At 35.6% G+C, this 17,300-nt stretch overlaps 1 long non-coding RNA gene across 1 annotated transcript; it reads left to right on the top strand.

Annotated features, from left to right (window-relative positions):
- Window positions 1-449: 449 nt before the first annotated feature.
- LOC121227927 (uncharacterized) lies at window positions 450-2,821 on the top strand. The gene is made up of 4 exons (XR_005925460.1): window positions 450-496; window positions 579-647; window positions 743-790; window positions 2,601-2,821. It is a non-coding gene; the product is annotated as an uncharacterized lncRNA (long non-coding RNA).
- Window positions 2,822-17,300: the final 14,479 nt, after the last annotated feature.

The raw sequence follows: 17,300 nt of genomic DNA on the forward strand, positions 1-17,300 counted from the left end.
TGCCTGCCATGCTGAAAATTCTTGTTGAGAGTCAAGAGAACAAGAGGTGGCTGTTGTCCTTAAACGAAATTGTTAGTATTGGAGTTTTTTCTTTTGCTTTCTGTCTTTAGAATATTGATATTATTTCCTATGATGCTCTGATTCATGTGTGAGTGGGAATGAGCATGCTAGTATTTGCTTGTACTTATTCTGAAACCTGTTTTCAGATGTAGGATAATGTGTTCGATTTGGGCACTTTAGGAAAGTCAAGGTTTAAAGAAACAACTGACTGGATTTGCTAATTGTGTTATGTGCCTTGTATTTACAATTTTTTTGCAGAGATGGAAGTCATTTGTATGCTCATAAAAGATTTATTATTTTTTTGCAGAAATGGTTTGAAAAGATGTGCAGTATTGCCAGATTTTGCTGAGGGGTACAGCTTCATTTACTGCTTCCTGCTCCTCCTGTAAGTATTGGTTCAACTGAAGCTGCCATTTAATCTTCGAATTAAAATTTGGTACTGATATAGATAAAGTTTTTATATTTTCTTAAACTGAAATATATTTGGTGCTACTCTTATAATCTTACATCTGTTCTAGGTACTATCGAGCACCTGAAATAATATTTGGTGCAACTAAATACACCACAGCCATTGACATTTGTTCTAGGTACGTACATGCCGTTTAGTTGCTAAATTTTTTTCCTTATTTCTATGCATTTTCACTTTAAATTACTTAACAAATATTGACTTTTTGGACTCCAGCCTCTGTTTGTTGGTGAGAGTGGAGTAGACCAGGTACGTTTTATTAAGGTACGTTTTAAATATTTTAAAGATTCAAAGTATATATATAGGCTGGAAACCTGACCTTATAGTATTAATTATTTGAAGTATGAATAAGTATGAATTAATTTTATTACCATATATGTAGCTTGCTTGTCCATTATAATTACAACAATAGCTGACCTTCTCTCCAACCTTATTTTAAATATTTTAAAGATTCAAAGTATATAGGCTGGAAACCTGACGGGTTGCCTTATATCGAGTTGCAAGATATAATGGATCCTCCCTAGGTGTAACAACGCCACGTATGATGAATCTTAAAAAATTCAAAAAGAATTGAAAAAAGTTCTATCGCTATTGAATATTTATATAACTTTAATTTATTTCCAGTTTACTTATAAAAATTAAACTACGATTCTTTCTTGATATTATTATATTCAAATTACTATTTTGTTATATTAAACATGTATGATTTTAATATTTATTATTTTTAAATGTCTTTAAAATTTATAACTAATTTTTATGAAAATAGTATTATTAATTATTATTTGAAGTATGAATAAGTTTTTATATTTTGGTTCAACTTAAGTATTATTTGATTCAATTTAAGTATGAATTAATTTTATTACCATATATGTAGCTTGCTTGTCCATTCCTTATTTTAAATATTTTAAAGATTCAAAGTATATAGGCTGGAAACCTGACGGGTTGCCTTATATCGAGCTGCAAGATATAATGGATCCTCCGTAGGTGTAACAACGCCACGTATGATGAATCTTAAAAAATTCAAAAAGAATTGAAAAAAGTTCTATCGCTATTGAATATTTATATAACCTTAATTTATTTCCAGTTTACTTATAAAAATTAAACTACGATTCTTTCTTGATATTATTATATTCAAATTACTATTTTGTTATATTAAACATGTATGATTTTAATATTTATTATTTTTAAATGTCTTTAAAATTTATAACTAATTTTTATCAAAATAGTATTATTAATTATTATTTGAAGTATGAATAAGTTTTTATATTTTGGTTCAACTTAAGTATTATTTGATTCAACTTAAGTATGAATTAATTTTATTACCATATATGTAGCTTGCTTGTCCATTCCTTATTTTAAATATTTTAAAGATTCAAAGTATATAGGTTGGAAACTTGACGGGTTGCCTTATATCGAGCTGCAAGATATAATGGATCCTCCGTAGGTGTAACAACGCCACGTATGATGAATCTTAAAAAATTCAAAAAGAATTGAAAAAAGTTCTATCGCTATTGAATATTTATATAACCTTAATTTATTTCCAGTTTACTTATAAAAATTAAACTACGATTCTTTCTTGATATTATTATATTCAAATTACTATTTTGTTATATTAAACATGTTTGATTTTAATATCGCTATTATTTTTAAATGTCTTTAAAATTTTGTTATATTAATAAGATTTCCAAAAAAGTTTTATGAAGCTTATAAATAATTCTATTGACCTTAAAAAAGAATTAAAAATTTCAACGACTGAATGGCCAATTATAAATTATTTTATCAACATAACATTATTGATCATTGTTTAAATATATTATAACTAATTTTTGTCAAAATAGTATTAATATTGATCATTACTTAAATAAATTACATAACTCACATAACGTACATAACAACTTACATAACTTAACTAATACTTGTAGTTTAATCTAATAATTTCCTTAAAAGCATATAGTTTAAAAGTTCAAATTTCATAACTTACATAATCTACATAACTTACATAAAACATAAAGATATATCATATCAAGACTTACATAATAAACAACTTACCCGTGAAACTTATTGCCAACTTTAGACTTCAACAACTATGAAATGGATAGGACTTGGATGAATTTCTCAAGGGCAAGCAACGAGTATCAAAATGGAGTGCAATCTTTTTTAGATTTTGCATTTCACAATTCAAGCCAAGAGAATATGATTCTTTGCCCGTGTAAGAAGTGTGGCAATATCTATTGGCATTATCGTGAAGTTGTCTACGAACATCTAATTGTTGATGGCTTCATTCGGGGGTATAAAAAATGGAATTTCCATGGAGAGTACAATTAGTGGAGCCTCTTCGACGATTAATCCGGGTTATCCTTATAGTGGTTACCATCAGTATGTTAGAGAAGATGACATGGAAGGTATGATGCGGGACGCATTTAATATGCGGAGTGAAAGTTTCCAATCATTTCCACCAAACTATGTTGCATCTGATGATTATAATATCGGTGGGAATACTTTTATGGAAACGCGAAGAAGTGTACCGGATGAACAACCGAATGAAGAAGCGGCGAAGTTCTACACGTTACTTGGTGAAATGAATGAAGAATTTTATGAGGGATCAAAATTTTCGAAAATGTCATTCTATATTCGCCTTTTCCACTTAAAATGTTTGAGAGGGTGGACCGGAAACTCTTTGACAATGCTGTTAGAGCTTTTGAGAGAAATGTTCCCATTTGCAAAAATCCCTCAATAATGTAAAGACATGAAGAAAGTAATAAAAGATTTGGGCCTTGGGTACAACAAAATTCATAGTTGCCCAAATGATTGCATGCTGTATTGGGGTGATCGGAGAAATCAACAGTCTTGTCATGTTTGCGGTAAATCTCGTTGGATGAATAGAGATGCAGAAGATGTTAATGAGGATGAATATGGGCCACAGTCAAGAAGGAAGCCGAACAAGATTTTGCGATATTTCCCGCTAATCCCAAGGCTTCAAAGGCTATTCATGTCGTCAAAGACAGCTGAGTTTATGACGTGGCATCATGATCAACGAACGGATGATGGATTATTAAGGCATCCTACGGATTCTTTTGCATGGAAATCATTTGACAATAAATTTCCAAGCTTTGCAAGTGATCCTCGGAGTGTAAGGCTCGGGTTAGCATCTGATGGATTTAATCCTTTTAAAATCATGAGCACCTCGTACAGTACTTGGCCTGTGGTCATTGTTCCTTATAATTTTCCTCCATGGCTCTGCATGAAGCAATCTTCTTTGATATTATCTATGATTATCCCCGGAGAGAAAGGCCCCGGAAATGATATTGACATATATCTGCAGCCACTTATTGAAGAGTTAAAACAATTATGGGCGGGTTTTGAGACGTATGATGTATTGAGAAAGGAGAACTTTTACCTACGTGCTGCTTTGATGTGGACAATTAATGATTTCCCGGCATATGCGAATTTATCGGGTTGGAGTACCAAAGGATGTTATGCTTGTCCTTGTTGTGCTGCTCAAACGTGTTCACAGTGGTTATATAATAGGAAGAAGTTCTACTATATGGGGCATTGTCGGTGGTTAGATGAAAATCATAGATATAGATTTCAGAAGGCTTTATTTGACGGTACTGAAGAGTTGAAAAAAGCTCCTGAGCAGACCATTGGATCTGAAATCTTATTCATGTTAAAAGATATGGATTTCAGTTACAGGAAGCTGAATCAACCATCTAATAGGCAAACAAATAGACGATCGAGGGATGAATCTGATGATGAATCTGACGAGGAGGATGACCCTAATGAGGCGGACTTGTGGAAGAAAAGAAGTATTTTTTTGAGTTGCCTTATTGGGAGCATCACATATTACGCCACAATCTTGATGTGATGCATATTGAGAAGAATGTCTGCGAGAACATCATCCGGACAATTTTGAACGTCGATGGTAAATCAAAAGATAATCTTCAAAGTCGACTTGATTTAGTTCACATGGGAATTAGGCGTGATCTTCTTCCCCAAGTACTTCCTAATGGAAAATATTGGTTGCCGCCTACAATTTTTGCAATGTCAAAGGAAGAGAGAGAAATGTTCTGCACGGTGTTGAAGGATATAAAGGTTTCGGATGCGTATTCATCAAATATATCTCGATGTGTAAGTCTTAAAGATCGAAGACTATATTCATTAAAATCACATGACTATCACATCTTGATGCAAGATCTACTTCCAGTTGCTTTACGGTGCTGTATGTCAAAGAAGGTAACGTCCTGTATAATTGAGTTGTCCAATATAATGAAAGCAATTTGTGGCAAAGTTCTGAATGTTGAAGAACTTGAAAAAGTACAAGATCGAGCCGCTTTGACATTATGCAATTTGGAGAAGATCTTTCCACCTTCCTTCTTCACTATTATGGTGCACCTTGTCATTCATCTCCCTCGTGAAGCAATAATTGGTGGGCCGGTTTTCTATCGTTGGATGTATCCAATTGAAAGGTGCTAATTTATTTCAAAGGCATTCACCTTTATACCTATAGTTACAAGTTTTGATAATGTTGTATATGGTGTTTAGGTTCCTAAGCAAATTGAAGTCTTATTGTCGTAACAAGCGTTATCCGGAAGGATCAATTGCTGAAGGCTACTTGGCAGAGGAGTGTATGACATTCTGTTCTAGATATTTAGATGTTGAAACAAGATTGAATAGACCAAGTAGAAATGTCGGACTCAATGATCCTAACTTGGACAAAACTTATTTATTTCAAAGTTATGGAGAACCAATCGGCAAAGTTGAAATTGTAGAATTAGATGACCGATCTTGGATACAAGCACATAGATATGTTCTTTTCCACCACGATGCACTTGAACAATTACGCAAGTAAGTTCTAGAATATGATAAATATTCTTCTTTTTTTGATTTGTTTATTTTTTAACGAATTAAACACGTTTTTAACATAGTGAGTACAAACAAATCTTAAGATCTCGTCCACGCTCACGAAGATTACAACATCGCGAGATTAATAGGTTATTCGCAGAATCTTTTCATGAATGGTTAAGCCAAACGGTATGCAACTCAACATTTTGTTGACAAATAATAATGTTTTCTCATAACATTTATAATTACTCAATTTACTTTCGATTCAATAGGTTTGCAGTGGGAATATCATTAATGACGAAGTTAAATGGCTTTCCCAAGGTCCGAATCGAGTAGTAAAAAGATATAGTGGCTTCATCATGAATGGATTCAGATTTCATACCAAATATCGCAAGAGATTGAGGAGAACTCAGAATTGTGGAGTAGTTGTTAATTCTTTAATTACAAGTTACGCTAGTGCTAAGGACAGTAATCCTGTCGAGGGAAATGTGGAGTATTATGGACTTCTAACCGACATTATTGAGTTGGATTATTATGGAAAATGGAAAGTTGTCTTATTTCGATGTGATTGGGCTGATGCTAATACTGCTCGCGAAATTAAAAATGATCAGTTTGGTTTTACAATGGTGAATTTCTCTCGATTAATTCACACTGGAGAACATTTGATAGACGAGCCGTATGTATTTTCTTCTCAAGTTAAACAAGTTTTTTACTCGAAAGATCCAATTGATGAGGGTTGGTACGTTGTACTCCGAAACACCCCTAGAGACTTTGTTGACATGGGGAATGGAATAGAGATGACATCGGTGAAAGATCAAAAACTTTGCCTTTTCCAGAACAAGACTTAGATGAAAATATCCCTAGTACTAGTACACAATTTCAATGGGTTCGTCAGGATGTAGACGAAGATATTTACGATTTATGATGTAGTAAGATTTTATGATTTTTTATTTATATGTATTGTTACAATATTAACATTGGTCATGTTATCTAATTTAACTATTTTATATTTACTATTATTGTTATTTCTTACTAAAATTTTATCTATTTTATGTGTTGCAGGAAAAATGCCTAGAAGAAGATTAAGAGATCTTAGTATTGTACAAAATACTAACAATTCGGAAGAAGTAAGTACTAAACAGCAGACAGTTGTTGGATCTTCAAGCGTGCCGGAGACACTTGCCGAGTCTGTGGAAATTCAAAGTAATGTTATGTTCTATTTTACAAATTGTATTAAATTTTATTACTGATTTATTTTTAAATTTCAATATAGTAATAATTTACCATTTTTCAGCTGAAAATGGTGGGACGCGCAGAGGTCGAGGACGTACGCTCCTAACAGATTTATATAACTTAAATTCTGTCGAGCGTGTCAAAGTAACTAGAAACAGCCATGGTCAGCCTGTTGGACAAGAAGCTCGACTTTTAGTAGGCTATTTGGGCATTATAGCACGAAATGCCAATATGTTGCCCATCAACTACGAATCATGGCATAACATGCCTGATAGCAATAAAAATCAAGCTCTCTCTAATATTAAGGTAACAAAACGTTAATGTAACTATTATACTTTTGTTTAAGTTTCATTTATATTTACTTCCTAAACTTGTGTTTTTTAGGATAGGTTTGCTTTAGAGGTCTCTGATGCCTATATCAAGAAGGCATTGGGTAAAAAATGGAGAGACAATAAAAGCATTTTGAAAAAAGAATATTTTAAAAAACCCATAAGCCTCGAAGAAAAATTGTAAAATGTCCCACAGGGAATGCTGAGGTACCAATGGGAAGATGCGGTTCAATTTTGGAATTCGAAGAAAGGAGAGGTATTATGTACTTGCAAACTCTTAGAAATTTTTCGGTTTATAGTATTTACTATATACGTAATAATAATTTCATTATGTAGGACTGTGAGCGAGTTGGAACAAGCAGCAGGCAAAAACAAAAATTTACGCACACGGCAGGGTCGAAAAGTTTTGCTTGTGTAGCTCAAGCTGAGGTACTATGGATTTATTAAATCTATCAAGTATTAATAACTTTTTACTATTAAATAATATTTTTACTACTATATTGTAGGAAGCCTCGTTTGGTCAAAAAGTTGGACGCCTTCAACTTTTTGACATTACACACAGGAAAAAAGATGGAACTCCAATGTCGTCTGAGGCTGCAGAAATTATGGTATATTTAGCAAAAAAAAATTGATTCATTATAAATATTTATAATATTTAATTATAATGTTTTAATTCGTCGTTTTTATTAGTGTAATTTAAATAATGTTATGTTGTATTCTTTTTTATTGTATATTTCGTTTCTAACTCTTTAACTGATTTATTAGGAGAAACTTAAAGATAAGAAGGCAGAGTATGAAGCGACTGCTTCGACTGATAGTTCTGTTAATTTTGAGGGTATTGATAACAGAATTATTAATGAAGTTTTGGGTCCTGAAAGGTATGGTCGGGTTAGATTTCAAGGATCTGGTGTTAACCTGACCCAATATTTTGGATCCACCTCGCACCAATACATGCCTTCTGGGAGTCAAAGACAAGCTGAAGTTCAGAGGTTAAAAGATCAGATAGTTCAGATACAAGCTAGCACAGATGAGCAAATTTCTCAACTTAGAGCAGAGGCAGCAGCGAGGGAGGCAGAGGCAGCAGCGAAGGAGGCGGAGCAGAATAGGAAATACAATGAACTCCAGCAGCAGCTTCAGTCTATGATGACTATGTTCCACCAATTTCAAAATCCACCATCATAGACATGTTTTCCTGTAACTTTTAACATTATTTTAAGAATATTTTGAATATTCATTTCCAATTTATATAATATATTTTTCGTATAATTTTGTATTATTTAAATTTACATGTTTTGGTTGGGTTGGATTTTATGGTAGATTTACTGTTTTTTATTGAATTTCTTGCAGGAGGGTTGGATATAGGTGTAAAAATACATATTGCAAAACTGAGCAAATTAGCGGCGTTTTTTATAAAAGCGCCGCTAAAGTTCTTGGTCTTTAGCGGCATTTTTTAAAAAAGCGCCGCTAAAGGTCCTAGTCTTTGGCGACGCTTTTATAAAAAATGCCGCTATAGGACTGTACTTTTAGCGGCGCTTTTATAAAAACGTCGCTATAGGTCCTGGTCTTTGGCGGCATTTTTTTAAGAGCGCCGCTAAAGGTCCTGGTCTTTAGCGGCGCTTTTATAAAAAACGTCGCTAAAGATCGTGGTCTTTAGCGGCATTTTTTCTAAAAAACGCCGTAACCTTTTGTGGCGCTGCATATAGCGACGTTTTTTGCGGCGCTTGGGAAAGCGCCGCTAAAAGTATTAGCGGCGCTTAGAAACACCGCTAAAGGCAAAAAAACGCCGCTAAAAGTCTATTTTCCTGTAGTGGAAATGTGTCCCCCTGAACCGAACCTGGTCCATATGAGCCTATAATGGGTGAGGATCGAAAAATCTGCTAGTTCAAGGACCCTCGCTTTAGAACTGAAACACATATAGTGAACTTTAAGTGCTTACCTTAGGGAGTACAGTGATAGCCTTTAGTAAGCTACCCTTATAAGTCCTTGTTTATTATACCTTTTATATATGATACTGACCTATTTTATTTTGCTATCATTGCATGTCACTCAACATTTAAAGGTGTCGATTCACGGTTTGATTTCTAGATTAGAAAGTTTTGTAATGAGGAACGAATATCTTGATAAAGTGGAGGACAACGCTTCTGTCTGTGCGTGGTCAGAGAAAACCTAGTTAGAGAAAGGAGATAGTGTCACCGAAGGGTGTACGTCAGAGTTGTAGGACTTCACTCATATCAGTTCGACACAGAATAAGTTTCAGGAGTTGAAGGACATTTGGGCCCAATGGGATGACGAGGCTAAGTAGCTGTTCTACCAGAATTATGGAGATCTTCCCTATTTGCTAGACATCAAGGTGGATAAGCATCTGTTTCGAGCTATGGTATAGTTTTGGAACCCTGCTTATAATTGTTTTACATTTGGAGAGGTAGACTTAGTACCTACTTTGGAGGAGTATACGACCTTGCTTCGCTGTCCAAAAATTCAAGGTAACAACGCTTATGTTAGGGTTGCTAATCTCCCAACCTTTGTGAAGAAATTAATGATGATTACAGGGGTGAGTGAACAGTGGGCCGCAGATCGAATCCAAGAAAAGGGTGATAGTAAATGCATTCTATGGGCACGTTTGAGGGATTTGATATTGGCACACCCAGATGTGAAGAAGAGGGTTGATGTCTTGGCCTTAAGTATTTATGGTTTGGTGATTTCCCCAAAGCTGTAGGGCACATAGATGAAGCAGTTGTGGATTTATTTGATCGACTTAGTAAACAGAACACACCTGTGCCTGCAATCCTAGCCGAGACGTTTAGATCCTTGAGTGCATGTCGAAGAGCTGGTGAAAGTAGATTCATTGGATATGCACAATTGTTGTTAGTATGGTTCCATAGTCAGTTTTAGAAGGTTGATAAGGGTCCTTGCCGAGTGTTCTTTGAGGATTATTCTCCCTTAAGGGAAGCAGCAGCTATGCCTAGGAGGGACGACATTACAGAGGAAATATGGATGGAAATACTTCAGAATCTCCAAGAGGAAGATGTAATGTGGAAAGCCCCTTGGATGGCTCCTAATGAAGTCCTTTATCGTTGCAGAAGTTTTAATTGGGTACCTCTTCCTGGAATTTGGGGAGTTGTTGGTTATGCACCATTACTCGTCTTAAGGCAATACAAAACGGGGCAGTTTATACCTACAACACAAGGGTTAGCTCAGAGTGATTTCTCATATAAAATGGATCATTATAAGAAAAAGATGCGAGAGATTTTCGAGGCTTGGAAGAAGATTTGCTGTGTGAAGATTCTGACTGAAGGTCCGATGACGACCCTTGAGTACAAAGGGTGGTTTAGCAAGAGGATCAATGATAACATCCCTAGGCCGAGTTTGGGGGCTGCTCAATCGATGAAGGAGAGTTTACGAGTAATTCCATCAGAGTTAGAAGTCATAAAGTAAGAGTTCGAAAGGAAGAATTTGGAGCTTGGGAAAAAGATAGAGAGGCTTGAGGAGGAGAAGATATATCTAAGCTTAGACGTCGACGTTTAGAAAATCGAGGTCGAAAAAGTGAGGAAAGAAAAGAAGAAGATTGAAGAAGACCGAGATGACTTGAAAACGTAATATAAGAGGATACAGCTATCAATGAAGAGAGCTGGATTGGGGAAGTCTCCAGAACAGTGGCGGCAAGAGGTTCAAGAAGAAAGAGCCAAAGCCGCGTATTGGGAGAAGAAGTTTCAAGAGATGTAGGCACAAAATCAGACCTTAGAGAAGGAGAATCAAGGATTAAAAGCTAAGGTGATTGAGCTTGGACGATCTCTTCATCATCACCGAAGTCATAACTCTGCGGTCGAATTAAAGGCAAGTCTGAACAAGATCGAGGAAATGAAGCAGAATATTAGAGGGTTGGAAGCAGCATTGCAGAACTGTGAACTTCAGATTGAGCAGCTCAAGGCAAGAGAAGGACATTGGAAGGGAGAGCTTCACCATTTCCAGGATCAAGTCAGAGATAGGGACTGTCGAAACCATTCTTTTGAAAACGGGGATCGACTTTGTTTGAAAGTGAAAATTAAAACGGGAGTTGCCACCGATCTTTATTGAGTGTGATCGGATCACCCTTGTTTTAATAAAACATTTTAGTTTACTAAAACAGGGCCTTTGGTCTACGAAACTTGAGAGGATGAGTTCGGGAAGGGACTTGAAATACGATCTTTTCTATTAATACTGATTTTAAAATTCTTGAATTAGCTTAAATCGATTTGTTTAAAGATTTCCTTATCTCGAGATGTCGGAGTATCACATCCCGTAAGTTAGGACGCAATACCATGAATTTCTGAGCACAAGGTCGTCTTTTAATTTAAATTGGAAATCCGTGTATTTCAAAATTCAAAAGGATATTTAGCTATTTAAAACCAACGAGAGAACCGAAACCCCGTAAGTTAGGGCACAATTCTTCGATGTTCCAAAATGCGAAACATTGCCTTATTTATTGAAATTAATTAAAACATGAGAAAAAATATTCCTAAAGTGAGAAATTAAAAATAGATAAACGACGCAAAAAATGATATCATTAATGAAAAATATTAACATGGAATACTAGAATATTAGAATAACAATAACAATGATATTTACAAAAAAAAAAGAAAATAAAAACAAATCATGTACTAATAATAAAATAGGAAAAATGATATATTTGGTAATAATAATATAAAATAATAATATGTACATAAAAATACATATATATATATGTGCATATAATAAAAGTATGTAATAATAATAATATCTACAATAAAATAAAATATTAGGAAACGTACATAAAAAATATATACATAAAAAATTTACAACAATAATATAAAATAATGATATGTACAAAATATATATATATATGTACATAAAATATACACTAATGTAATAATAATTATAATAATACTAGCAATAGTAATAATTAGTAATAATAATATATACACAATATGGTATTTAAAATATATATATATGTATATACAATAATGTTTAAGAATATATACATAAGATGATATAAAATACATACATGGAATAGTATAAGAAATATATAACTAATTGCATTAAAAATATATATACATAATATATATAAAATACATATAATATATATACGTATTAGAAATGATAAAAATTATTAACACACTACATAAGTAAATAAAATATAATAATAATACTAAAATAATTAATTTAAATAGTAAAATAACTAAAAAGGATTAAATTGAACTAAAAACAAAATATTTGGGGCAAAATTGAAATAAAAATAAAAGGAAAGGACTATATTGAACACGTGTGGAAACAGTGGGGGCCAAAGCAGAAAATATTCCTTCCCATCAAAACTTAGCACATCAGCGGGGACTAAATTGAAAATCGCGATAAATTTTGGGGCCAAATTAAAAAACGAATAATGACTTAATTGCAAAGCAATAAAGAGCGGAAGGGCTAAAAGCGAATTAGCCCTTCCTTTAAAAAAACACGCGGATCCTAGGCGGGTCGGGTCGAATCGGTCCAAGTCAAAACGACGTCGTTTTGGGGGCTATAAAAAGCCCTTTTTCTTCAAAAAAATTCATTCTTGCACTTGAAAAGGAAAAAAAAGAGAGAGGGAGAGGGGTGAGGTGATTTCTGGCCACAAGACCGGTCCCCATCCGGTCACTGGACCGCCGTCAGCCACCGCCGGCCACCGTGGATGGTGGCCGGAAAAGGTAAAAAAAATTTGTTTTTTTAAATAATATATATATGTATATGTATATAAAAAGAAAGAAAGAAAAAAAAAAGATGTAAACCTTTTTATTAATTTTCTTTTGTATTCAAAATTTGGAGGGATTTTTGTGTTTGTCTTTTTTTTCAATCTTCTAAAACCCCCCCTTACATGATTTTTGAATGGCTTTTTATAGCCATCTTTTACATCATTTTCTATTATTTCTTTTTCTATTTCTTTTGTAGGTGATAGTGGCAGACAATCGATATCAAAAATGGGAGGAAAATGGGGCAAGTGGGAAAGTGGCTAGGTGGCTAGGGTTTCTTCCTTTCTCTTTTTGGTGGAAAATGTTTAGTACTAGTGGGCTAGGTTTAGGGTTTGTGAATTGGGTATGTAATAGACCATTGGGTTTGGGCTGTTTAACTATTGGGTTATTTGTAAATGGACTGGGCCAAAATTGGCCTATAACAGGGAGTATCTCATGGGAGAAGCCATAGTCCAGATTCGAGAGGTTGCTGATCATTTCCAAGACCTGGCAACGCAAGCTAATGTATTGAGTGCAAAGTATGAGTCAGTGTTAGATAAAGGTCGAGAGTTGGCTTTGTTATTGGATAGGGTTAAAACTCTGGGCCTAAGGGCGAAAGCGTATTTGTAATTCGTTTTGTGTAAAGATTTTTGTTTCTTAAATAACATTTTCTAAAAGAAACTGAATCAGAATCGATATCTTTTGCATTCATGCATTTGCATCTCATCGCATCATATGCATTCCAATTTATAGAAGGACCCTAATTAGTTAAAATTATAGAGAGAGAGAGAGAGAAAGAGAGTGAGAGAAAAAGAAAACCTGGAAGCAACATATCCTTACGGTACACGCACTAAGACAAAGAATATGGATCAAAGACTTGAGCAGATCCAGAAAGAAATGCAAGAGCAATTGCAGGAACAATTGGCAAAAATCCAACAAGAGATGAATGATCAAATGTTGGAGGCTCAAAGGAATATGATGGCTAAAATATCCCAGCTGCTGAAGGGGGCAAAGGATAAAGGAAAGGCTCCTATAACTGAAGAAGATAATGAGGATCATCCTTCGGGTTTTACTCCAACCCATGTGCAAACTCAACCTGAGGCATATCCCCGAAGGCCGTCCATTACAATAAGGCCTCAACATGGGCAAGTCGATGCTAGAATACCCATAAACTTCCAAACTGGTGCGGGATCCAACCCGGGAGATAACCCTACCAATCCAGTCATCCCTGATTTAGATGTAGCTGAGAGGGAGGAGATGAGGCTCGAATCATCAAGGTAATTAGAGGAATGTTACAGATGGTTAGAGGAGAAATTTAAGGCATTGGAAAACGCTAATAATCGTCAGGGAATTGATGCCAAAGACTTGAGTTTGATCCCAAATTTGGTGCTTCCTCATAAGTTCAAGATGCCGGAATTTGAGAAGTACAATGGGACCACTTGCCCTGAGGCCCATATCACCATGTTCTGTAGGCGAATGACTGGCTATGTAAACAATGATCAATTATTGATCCATTATTTTCAGGATAGTTTGGTTGGGGCAGCGGCTAGGTGGTACAATCAATTGAGTCGCGCAAGGATCGGTTCTTGGAGAGACTTAGCGCAAGCCTTTATGCAGCAATATAATCATGTGACTGACATGACTCCTGATAGAATCACTTTGCAGAACATGGAAAAGAAGCCTAATGAGAGCTTTAGGCAATATGCACAAAGGTGGAGGGAGGTTGTCATGCAAGTTCAACCACCGCTCTTGGAGAAAGAAACTACCATACTGTTCATTAACACCTTGAAGGCCCCATTCATTATTCATATGATTGGAAGTACCACCAAGAGCTTTGCTGATATAGTTATGGCAGGAGAAATGATTGAGAACGCCATAAGGGGAGGCAAGATAGATGGGGAATCTGCTAAAAGATCGGCCCCAAGAAGGAAAGATAATGAGGAGAACAATACGAATAGTTATAATTCGAAAGTGATTACGGTTAGTCAGCCCAGAGAAACTACAGTTAGGCAACAGGATTCCCAAAAGTAGGGATCTAGTTCGAGACAAAATTCTGAAAAGGTCTCATTTACGCCTATCCCGGTGACATATCGGGAGCTTTATCAAAGTTTATTTAATGCGCATGCAATAGCTCCTTTTCGTTTGAAACCATTGCAACCCGCATGTCCTAAATGGTATGATACAAACACCAAATTTGAATACCATGCAGGGATATCGGGGCATTCAATCAAAAATTGCACTAGTTTTAAAAAGCAGTGGAAAGACTAACTAAGATGGGGGTCGTAAAATTTGACGACGCCCCTAGTACAAAGAACCCGTTGCCAAACCATGGTGATCAAGGGGTAAACGCAATTGGGGAAACTGGTATGAGAAGGATTAAAGAGGACATGGCCTAGGTAAGAATGCCGATGAAAGTAATCTGGGAAAAAAATGGTGAAAGAGGAGATGATAATTTTTGAAGAAGGAAATAAAGGAACAAGGGACTACTGCGAGTTCCATGCAGAAGAGGGACACGAAATTTAGGAATGCAACGAGTTTAAAGCTTTGGTACAAAGCCTTATGGATAATAAGGAGCTGGAATTTTATGAAGTTGGCTCAGATGAGGGACATGTATGCACATTAAAAGGTAAACCAAAGAATCAAAGAATCAACCGGCCAAGGATCATTATTTCTTTACCAAGGAATAATGAAGTTGAGACACCAACAGCGCCGAAAGTCATTATTCACAAACCCGTTTCCTTTCCTTATAAGGATAACAAGAGGGTACCTTGGAATTATGACTGCAATGTGACTATACCGGAGAGAGAAGATATAGCTAGTACTTCTAAGGAGGCTCAAGTTGAAGGATCCTACACACGTAGTGGGAAGCATTATGATGCAAAAGCATCAGAATTGAGCCTACGAAAGTGAAAGCCTTTGACGTTGAGAAGGAGAATAGGGCTGAGGTACTTGTTAATGAGCCAGTGAAGGAAGAAGAAGCTAGAGAGTTTCTAAAATTCCTGAAACACAGTGAGTACAGTGTGGTTGAGCAATTTCGCAAACAACCAACTCGTATAATAGTATTGGCTTTGCTTCTGAGTTCAGAGGTACATCGTGAGGGGTTAATGAAGGTGCTCAACAAGACTTATGTTAATAATGATATATCTGTCAACAAGTTGGATCGATTGGTTAGTAACATAAGTGCTGACAATTTCATTTATTTCAATGATGATGAAATCCCACCTAGTGACATGGGATCAGCTAAGGCTTTGCACATTACCACTCGTTACAAAGGATATACATTGCCGGGTGTGCTTATTGATAATGGGTCAGCCTTAAATGTCATGCCATTGTCCACATTGAACAGATTACCCATAGATAGTTCTCACATAAAAACATGCCATAATGTAGTGAGAGCATTCGATGGCACGGAGAGAAAGGTTATGGGAAGAATTGATATTCCTTTGATGATTGGGCCAAACACGTATGAGGTGGAATTTTTAGTGATGGACATCAAGCCCTCTTACAATTGCCTGTTGTGGAGGCCTTGGATACATTCAGCAAGAGCCATGCCCTCATCGTTGTACCAAAAATTAAAGTTAGTAGCGGATGGAAGGCTAATCACCATAAATGCGAAGGAAGACATCATAGCAGCAGTTACCAGTGAAGCACCCTATGTAGAGGTAAACGAGGAGGCCATTGAATGCTCTTTTCGTTCCTTATAATTCTTTAATGCAACATTTATTTCAGAGGGGAATGTGGTGCCGGTGCCCAGGATATCCAGAACTACAAGAATGGGTTTGCAGTTGAAAATGGGGAGAGGAGCCTTGCCAAGAAAAGGATTGGGAAGATATCTTCAAGGAGGGATCCAAGTTCTAGAACTAAAGGAGAAGAGAAATTGTTTTGGCTTGGGTTTCAGGCCAGATCACAAGCATAGGAGGAAGGAAATAGTTAAGCGTCAACAAAGAAGAAGGGCGCGTTTAAGTGGAAGAGAAGTAGAGTGGGAATTGATGACGTTTCCTCATATATCCCAAACCTTTATATTAGGAGGGATAATTCACCCTGAGAGAGGATTGCTCAAAAAAGGAAGTTATCACATCAATGCTGTACATAATGAAGAGTCTGAACGAAGAAACCTTGAGGGCATTCGCCCTTACAAATCAGGAAGCTCTTTAAACAATTGGACTGTAGAAGAACTTCCTATAGTTTTTAAAGATTTTTCAGAGTAATTTTCAGAACACTCTTGTTGCTCTAGAGCCTAGGAGTAATAAGAATTTCATTTGTAAAATGGACTCATGTTTGGATATTTGCATTTCAATAAAACACGACTTTTCTCATCAATCTGAGTAAATATTCCTTTATACCGATCAATATTCTTTTGACCTTTTTAAGTTCTTTCAAATTTTTCATTCCATACATAACACATAAATAAAAATTCTTAAAATTCATTCATTCTTCGTATATTCTTTCGTACCCCGCAGGTCCCTAGATATCAACGACATGAGCACTGATACTACAAATCCTGAATTCTCTTGTGAGCAAGACATGTGTTTAGAAGAACCTAAGGATTTTGAAGAATATAGGGATTGTGATGTGTCTCCAGATCTGTTGAGAATGGTGAAACAAGAGGAGAAACAAATCCTACCCTGTGAGAAAGAGGCAATAGAGAATGTAGTCTTG

This window comes from Gossypium hirsutum, chromosome A04 (genome assembly GCF_007990345.1).
Source record: "Gossypium hirsutum isolate 1008001.06 chromosome A04, Gossypium_hirsutum_v2.1, whole genome shotgun sequence".
Classification (NCBI taxonomy): Eukaryota; Viridiplantae; Streptophyta; class Magnoliopsida; order Malvales; family Malvaceae; genus Gossypium; species Gossypium hirsutum.